This window comes from Corvus moneduloides, chromosome 3 (genome assembly GCF_009650955.1).
Source record: "Corvus moneduloides isolate bCorMon1 chromosome 3, bCorMon1.pri, whole genome shotgun sequence".
Classification (NCBI taxonomy): domain Eukaryota; kingdom Metazoa; phylum Chordata; class Aves; order Passeriformes; family Corvidae; genus Corvus; species Corvus moneduloides.
In genome coordinates this window covers 61,173,930-61,181,782 of record NC_045478.1, presented here as the reverse complement: position 1 = coordinate 61,181,782, position 7,853 = coordinate 61,173,930, and the positions used below count along the sequence as shown (strand labels likewise).

The following is a 7,853-nucleotide window of genomic DNA, read 5'->3' as shown; positions in this document are numbered from 1 at the left end:
GCTTTGAGTCTGGCTTTTCTTAGTCTTTAGGCTTTGTTTAAAACCAGTAGCACCCCTGGGATTAGTTAATATTTAATTTAAATGGGAAAAGAAACGAAAGGAAGGCCACAACAAATGGTTCTAGTGCACAAATCTCATCTAGTGATGCAGCAGCTGTGAAACAAAGCCAGTCACCCAAGAGCAGCAGTTAAATGGTAAGGGATGGAGCTGGAGTTCACTGTCTCAGTGAGATTTATTTCACCCTCCCAAGGAAAACTAACCTTGGAAAAAATAAAACAGTAAATACTGCTTCTTTTTTCTGGTTGACAGTTTACTGCTTCTGAGAAGCAGTGGTTTATGGACGACAAGAGCACCAGACACACTGCAGCAAGAGGTGAAGCAGAGAGAAAACAGGAGATGCTGTATGGAGAAGGGAGGGAGACAGAGTGGGCAGGGCCACCCTTTCCAGCAGGAGCAATCCTGCAGTGAGGGGAGAACATGATTTAGGTTAGATTTAACACAGCAAAAACGACTTCAGTTTGGAGGGCTGTGGCGAGGTAGACATGGAATGGGTGATATAATTCTCCCTTCTGCATCCCACCACTCTTGCATGCACACAGCTATCAGCACCAGCAAGGTTTTAATCTTGATTTTTGAACCCAAATTTTTCCTCATGGACTGTAATAATTTTTCATTTGGGCATGTACTTTGTTTTGTCTTTAAATGCTGTGTTTATTTGATTGACCATAATGGCTCCTCAAGTTAGACTGTTATTTTATGTATTGGTTGGGGTTTTTTAATATTACGGCTATAACGGGACCCTCGTGAATCTTGTGGATGATAATACAGAGGCACTCTTTACCAGTTTAAATGATACTGTAGCATCTTGGCACATTTGGAGGTCAAGCAGTGTGGCAACATGATGAAAACTCTGGTTAAATGAATCATTTGTCCTTTTGTAATTGGGCTTCTTGGCACATCTTGCTGAGAAAGTGAGTTGCTTCAGCCCCGAAAAACTCAAGTTCACAATGTTCACTCAAGTATCAAATCAGTACCCGTGCAAAAGGGGAACAAGCATTTGTGATATTAATTCCGTTCTGTCTAGGGACAACTGAGACATCTTCCTTTTTATTTGCCTTTTTCTTTCTCTGCAGCAATGTGCTCTCTGTTACCTGAGTAGGGCAGAATGAATGGGCAAGAAATTATAAATCTTTACCCAAACTTGCAAAAAGGCTCAAAACTATAACGTTTAACTGCTGTCATTTATTTGTGAGTCTTTGCATAAGTTTAATTTAAGGGAATTCAATGTGAGAGGTTGCTCATGGGATACTTTTGACATAGTAAAAAATTGGAATGTGCTTAGAGTCCTCTGCTTTCAGAAGAAGTTTGTATAGGTATTTAAAAATTCATGTCCTCAGTCAACCTTCTGGGCCTTTAGAAGCTTGCCAGAACTGGAATATGGGCTGTCACTCTGTCAGAGAACATTAAGCCAAAGTGCAAGCTATTTTCAAGATAGACATAATAATTCACCCCCGGGATACAGCAACTTAAGCAGTGGCTCCACCAGCAGCTTGCCAATGGAGGCTGTGTACCACCACAGGTCAGAGGTCAGCTCTGGAGGATGCTGCAGCCACAGGTCCTGTGGATCGGCCGCCTTCCTTACATTGTTCTGAACAGTTTTTAGAGGTAGTAAAGAAATGGGTGGGGGAAAATATCAGAGAGAGAATAATGCTGAGTGACTCTTCACTTGAGATATTTACAGTGAGCAAGAATAATAACTTTTTTCCCCCATTCAGTGATTGGAAAACCAAGTGGTGTTTCAGTTGTGATACCAGATGTTTGGAACCCCCTGTTCAGAAAGATTTCAGGGATTTTATTTCGTATTTTTGAGACTCTCCTAAGGAAATATCTTTATAATATTAGGCTGGAATTTAGAGGTACTGCTCACAATGAGCTCAAGTTTGGCTTACTTACTTATACTCCCATTGACTTACATTTTCATACTCCCATTAGCTGCATTTTTCATACTCCCTTTTTTTAGTTGCATATTAAAATTGTGACCTTTAAATTCACTTTTCCATCACATATAGTACCTTTTTGTTACTTACGTTTTTAGGAAGCCCCAAACTGACTTAAACCTCAAATCTGGTACTGCAGATACAGCTCAAACAGTGTCGGTGCAGCTCACTGGGTAAATTATTATGTGGCCTTAGTTTCATATTACGTTAGACTAAAGCCATAATTGCTGGTAATTCAATATGACAAAGGAAAGGAAACATCATATTCAGCAAATTAGGCTTTATATGACGGCATTACTTACGAAATGAACAGTTGGTCAAGGACTTTTAAGGACTATAAATAGCAGGAACCTGTAAATTCAAAGAGTGGAGTTTTTAGTGATGGAAAGCAGAAGCATTGCAGCTATTGGCATAACAAAGCAGAAAGAACCCTTCTGTGGCCTTGAGGGCTGAAGGGAGAAGTAGGTGGATCACATTCATTAAACATCCCAAGGGATGGGCTTTCTTTTAAAAATTTCAGTACTTCTGATCAGTGAGCAGCAGTTCTTCGAGAGTTACTGGGGTTTGCTCTCAAATTAAAGTTCAATAATATTTCCAGGTGAAAAACTGCCTCTGCTGAGAGCAGCAGGAGACTTGCTATTGATTTGGCTGGGAACAAGGTCTCACCAAGCATGGCAGGGCAGGGAGGATCTTCACTTTTCTGTTTACAAGCTTTAAGGATGTAAAGAGTGCAGAACAGGTCTGCACCAAGACCCTTTCCAGGACTGCTGAGCTCAGTGAAAATTGCCTTGCCTTTGTTCAGGTTTCCTGTGCTGAGGTCTCACTGGGTGTCTGGAGGTGGCAAAGCAGCAGGATTTTAGCATCACTGGAGTCTCTGGCCTGAGCTGTGTTCCTCCAGAGAGCTGCCCTCACCCCCGTGTCCTGCTGCCCACTGCTGTTGATGGGAACTCTTGCCATGCCTTTTCTGAGGAAAAGAATTGGGTTTTGCTACATCATGGAGGTTTTACTCCTTTCTGATTTTGATGTAAGGATTAAAATCTAAATGTTTGAGTCCTGACAGAAAATTTGGTTTCATCGTGAATTTTAGTTTCTTTTTATCTTGTTCAATTATCTGTCCATTAATGTCAGGCAGGAAAATGTTTTTAAGAGTATTCAAAAAGTGATAGAAATCCAACCATTTCCTATAATTTCCCTGTGGAAAATATAAAAAGCTGAGAAAATAAATCCTCCCCTGTTCTGAAATGAACATTTGAAGATCTATTTATTTCTATTTTTCGTCTTGAAAAATAAATTTCTGAAATGTTTTGTCCTGTCTGCCAGATGCTTTTGCTTGAGTCATGCATTTTCTCGAAATAAAACCCCCTCAAACATTTGACACGTCCTGTCTAAGGGCCAGTGCTTCTTACATGCCGTTGATAGTGAAGACCTCTTACCTACCAGCAGTGACTGAGGAATCTCTTGGAAAGGAATCATTCCCATCTTTCAAGAACAATATATTTTTTATCTTATCTAAGAGTCTTGGATCAATAGGATAAAATTGACATAAGTCTTTTATCAAGCCTATACATTTTATCAAAGCACTGATCAAGAACTCAAAAGAGATTTGGGTCAAAATCTAAGCAGAAGAATGAAAGACTGTGAGTTGTGATATGTCTATCCCTGCCAACAAGCTCTATGTTCAAACAAAATACCTCATTCCTGGCAACCTTGCCACTGATTTTATCTTTAAGCACCTTGTCTGTAGTCTCACCTTCCTTTCTTCCCCTGATCCCAGCAGGGCTGGGTGGGTGTCAAGGGAAGGGCTCCAAACTGATCAATAGACTTTGGATCAGGCTATAGGCAATTACCGGGCAGTAATAAAAGATTTCAGGTAACATCTAGGGTGTGTTCAAGCCAGTTTTCCCACAAGACTAGGCAAATAGGGAAAAGATACACGTAATTTACCCTTTTGTATTTTTATTTCAGTCTGAAAATGTCAGCCAAAGCTCCAATTTACCTTTGCCTTTCAGTATTTGAAATCCTGTGTTTTATCCTACATTGTATGGTTTTGAAAAGTACTTTTTCAATTTAAAATATTTTAAAAAGTGCCTCATTTTCTCTCATCTCTTAAACTGTGTTCCAACAAAGACACAGAACCACTGAAAGGTGATTTACAAATTTCTCTTACTCTTAGCAATTTCAACAGGCAAATGAAATGAGCCATTCCTCTGCCTGGCATTGCTTGGTACACACTCGTATCACAAAGACACCAACCTGCCCCTGCTGTGCCTCTCACCTTCCCACCACACAGAAATACCTGCTGCCAAATACCCTGGGCCTAATTCTTTGCTCTTCTGTCTCCTCAGTCCCTCAATCCTGTGAACAATAAGTGTTTGTCAAGCTGGCTTCCACAGTCGCTAAATGGTTCTGCAATAAACATGAGGATCATAATTAAGATGAAAATATTTTCCCTCCTCTGTGTCCTCAGTAAACTAAAGGCAATGCTGTAGGTCAGCGTAGAGCTACACAGCACACCTGAACCAACCACAAACAGGATTTTCCAAGCTTAAAGTTGTGTGATGGATCTGCCTTTTCCTACCTTTCTCTGTATGTGGCTCATATATAGCAACGCTTTTTTGTAGTAGCAGCAGTAGTAGCAGTAGCAGCAATGCAGATCTCGGGTGGTTTAAATGAAAGACACAAACACGCGCTGAAGAGTTGCCAGCGTTTGCACACCCACAGGTGCAGAGGCAATCTGGCCTCTCTAAAAAACAGCTTCTGAGCCTTTCACCTGAGGCAGCTGAGGCGCTTCTCGCCACTGCAGCTCTCGAACTGCCAGGCAGCATTTACCCAGAGCTCTAAGAAGCTACTGCATTATGCCCTAGTAGTGTCCATGTATTGATCACGGGTGAAAGATTGCTAATTACGCACATTCCCATGATTAAAAAGCTCAGACTGAAATGCTGTTTATAAATTATTCTCTTACACAACGGAAACCCTTTCCTGTTGCATTAGATCAAGGTGCTCCCTTGCGAGAATAGAGGGATCCATGAGTCATGCTGGGGTATGAGCCCCTGGAGCTTCCCAGTTCCTCCAGGTGCACGGGGAATGCACAGGGCATGGCTGGGGCATTGCAGAGGCCAGCAAGTGTGGAGGCTGTTGGGCCTGTGGTACAAGGAACAAAGGGTATCCATTGGTGGGACAGTCCCTAGTACCAAGGAACCTCCCCACATTAGGGTGACAAAAGAGGCTTCTCCCAGGATGCTCTGTCCTGCTATGTTAATGTGCCCCAGTTCTGCTTCCCTGGTTGGCCCGTTGGCCTCCCCGCCCCTTGTTACCTAATATGTCCCTGTCCTAGAAGGTTCTCCACTCCAGGTTCCCCCATTGGTCCTTGTCCCATCGCCATTCCCCCAGAGTTTCCCCATTGGCTCCCTTACCCTAGTCCTGCCTGTGTACCGCCCCTGTGCCCTCAGACCATTGGTCCCTGATGGTCACCCCGCTCCCGTACTTACACCTGGATCCTCCAAAGTTACTTGTCTTTGTCCCTGGATCTGTTCAGGGGTGTGGCTACATTAAACTCCCCCCGTGGAACCCCATACGAGGACTCTTCCTGCATCTTTGCCGTCAGCCCATTTTAAGGAGCTATCCATGTGCGTGTGAGTGTGTGGTGGTCCTGCCGAGCGGCTTTGCCTTGGAGGCAGTTTTAGAAAGGTCGCGGCACCTCACCATCCGGCACCGCCAAGCTGGAGACCGCGACGAGCAAGCAATAGCATCTGCTTTGCTTTCCCAGGCACCACAGAGTGGATAAACATGGATGGATCTTACGTGCCAAGAGGAGGAATGTAATTATTAATCTCATTTCCTCAGAGAGGACAAGGGGTGATTTATTTGGTATTTTACTTCTATAACACATTCAACGTGAGAGCTATCCCTTTGATTTTATGCCTTTCCTGCTATAGCTGCTTGCACCACTGAAATACTGTGGAAGTCTCATCCTGGCCACAAAGAGAAGGGAGTGACCAGGAGTGAAAGTCTGGGTCTGATGATCACATCCCATGGAGTAAAGCATGTCCTAGTGGCCACATGCTCCTGGGAGAAGAAGAAACCATAGGGACACAGAGAGGTCCCCTTGCTGGGGCATGAGAGAGGGATGAGCCCTGGGGACAGCACAAGGCCACAGGTCTGGGAAGGTGAGAGTCATATCTTGGTGGCTGGGCTTTGGCAGGCTCCCCACAGAGGTGGGGAAAATGGTAATTTGAAAAATGATGCAAAGATTATTTCTTACTGTTCCAGGAAACGAGAGTTTCTTAGTGTCTCTCCAAGGACTTGAAATAGAAGTCCTGAATTTCTCCTGCCAGTATGAATAGCTGGAAACTTAGACTTTTGCCATATGTTGCTGAAACTTTGATGGAGAACTTTCCTTCCTAAAATAAAGTTGATGTGATTTGAGTATTAAAGTAGCATTGAGGTCCTGAGCTTAAGTTTCTCCTCTAAACTCAATTTTTTGCTATCAGTCTGTACAGTTAAAAAAATTAGTGAAGACCGTTTGCCCTGTTTTGAGGATTTTTTATTGGTAAGATGCAATAGGGACCACCTGTTTTATCTCCTGTTCACGGACCCATTTTCAGGGCTGAGTAAGGCCCTCATATATGAGACTGTAGCAATTTAGGATTTTATGAACATCACATTACCTTGCAACAGATTTACAAACTTAAGTCAATTTATCTCCTGATTCTAAAATATAACAACTGAATTGCAACCAGAACTATGAGTTAGTTAAAATATTACATGTAATGAAAGCACAACCTCGCAAGAAGTGAAATTGGAAAGTTTATTCCTCAGAAATTTCTATATCACCATGGAAAAGATCTTGTCTCTCTCCTGTGTCCATTTCACTTCTTCATCTCCCCACTGTCTTCCTGCTTTCATGAAATATATAGTCATTTACTTGTCTGTCAATTTACTGCTTAGTAAATTGATTAGGGACTGATTCAGTATTAGGGGATGGACAAACATGAGAAAATATCACAATCACATAAAATCAATTTCTTTGAGAAAGAACAAAAATAAGGCTGAGAAGCGCCCTTCACGACATAGTAAGACTTGGGATAATTTAATATATGCAAATGTATACAAAGTGCCATAGAGGATATAAATTTTACTGAACATTAATTGGAAGTGATCTATGGTATCACATAGAGGTTTGAGTGGGCAGGCCATTTCCAGTCTGCATTTATGTGTGTGAAATGTGTGTGTGTGCACAGATGCACACGTGCACACAGCTCCGGCAGTGATTACCGGTGCTGAAAGCAATCACACACTGCAGCTGACAAGTCAAAGATCAAGTAGAAGTTTTTTTGTAAAATGGGGGAAATCCTGCTTTGAATAACCAATGACTTGACCTTTGTCAGCTGTTAGTCTAGTTGGTAGCAATTATCCAAAGGAGATTAAATTATCAGTCTCAAGGCAAGGTACTTTGCATCTTGAACAAGACCAGGGATTAAACACAGATACTTTGTGAATGCCAAGGGAGTTTCCAGCAGGATAACGATTTCAGAGGAAAAGCACACTACTGCGAGTTTTCTTCCCCCTTCCTTGCTCCTTAGCTTGAGAGCCCTGAGGAAAGCTTACCATGGGCTGGTGACAGCACTACTGGCTTATCCAGCAGGCTGCAGGTGGGACTGAAATAGCAGCACTCGCTGTGCTTGCAGATCAGGCAGCTGGTGTGTGAGTCCTGCTGTGGGAGCACCTTCACAAACACCTGTATGCCGGGTCACGGTATTTTGTGGTTGGATGCTGACTTTTAAGGCCTGACACCCATTCCTGAACACCATCCAGAGTCCCAGGTCCATCCACCTCTTCAGGAGCGCCAAGGTA

At 42.8% G+C, this 7,853-nt stretch overlaps 1 long non-coding RNA gene across 1 annotated transcript; it reads left to right on the top strand.

Moving 5' to 3' along the window:
• The first annotated feature begins 5,224 nt into the window (after nt 1–5,224).
• Nucleotides 5,225–6,434, top strand: LOC116440751. Its single transcript, XR_004238753.1, has 2 exons — nt 5,225–6,166; nt 6,270–6,434. It is a non-coding gene; the product is annotated as an uncharacterized LOC116440751 (long non-coding RNA).
• Nucleotides 6,435–7,853: the final 1,419 nt, after the last annotated feature.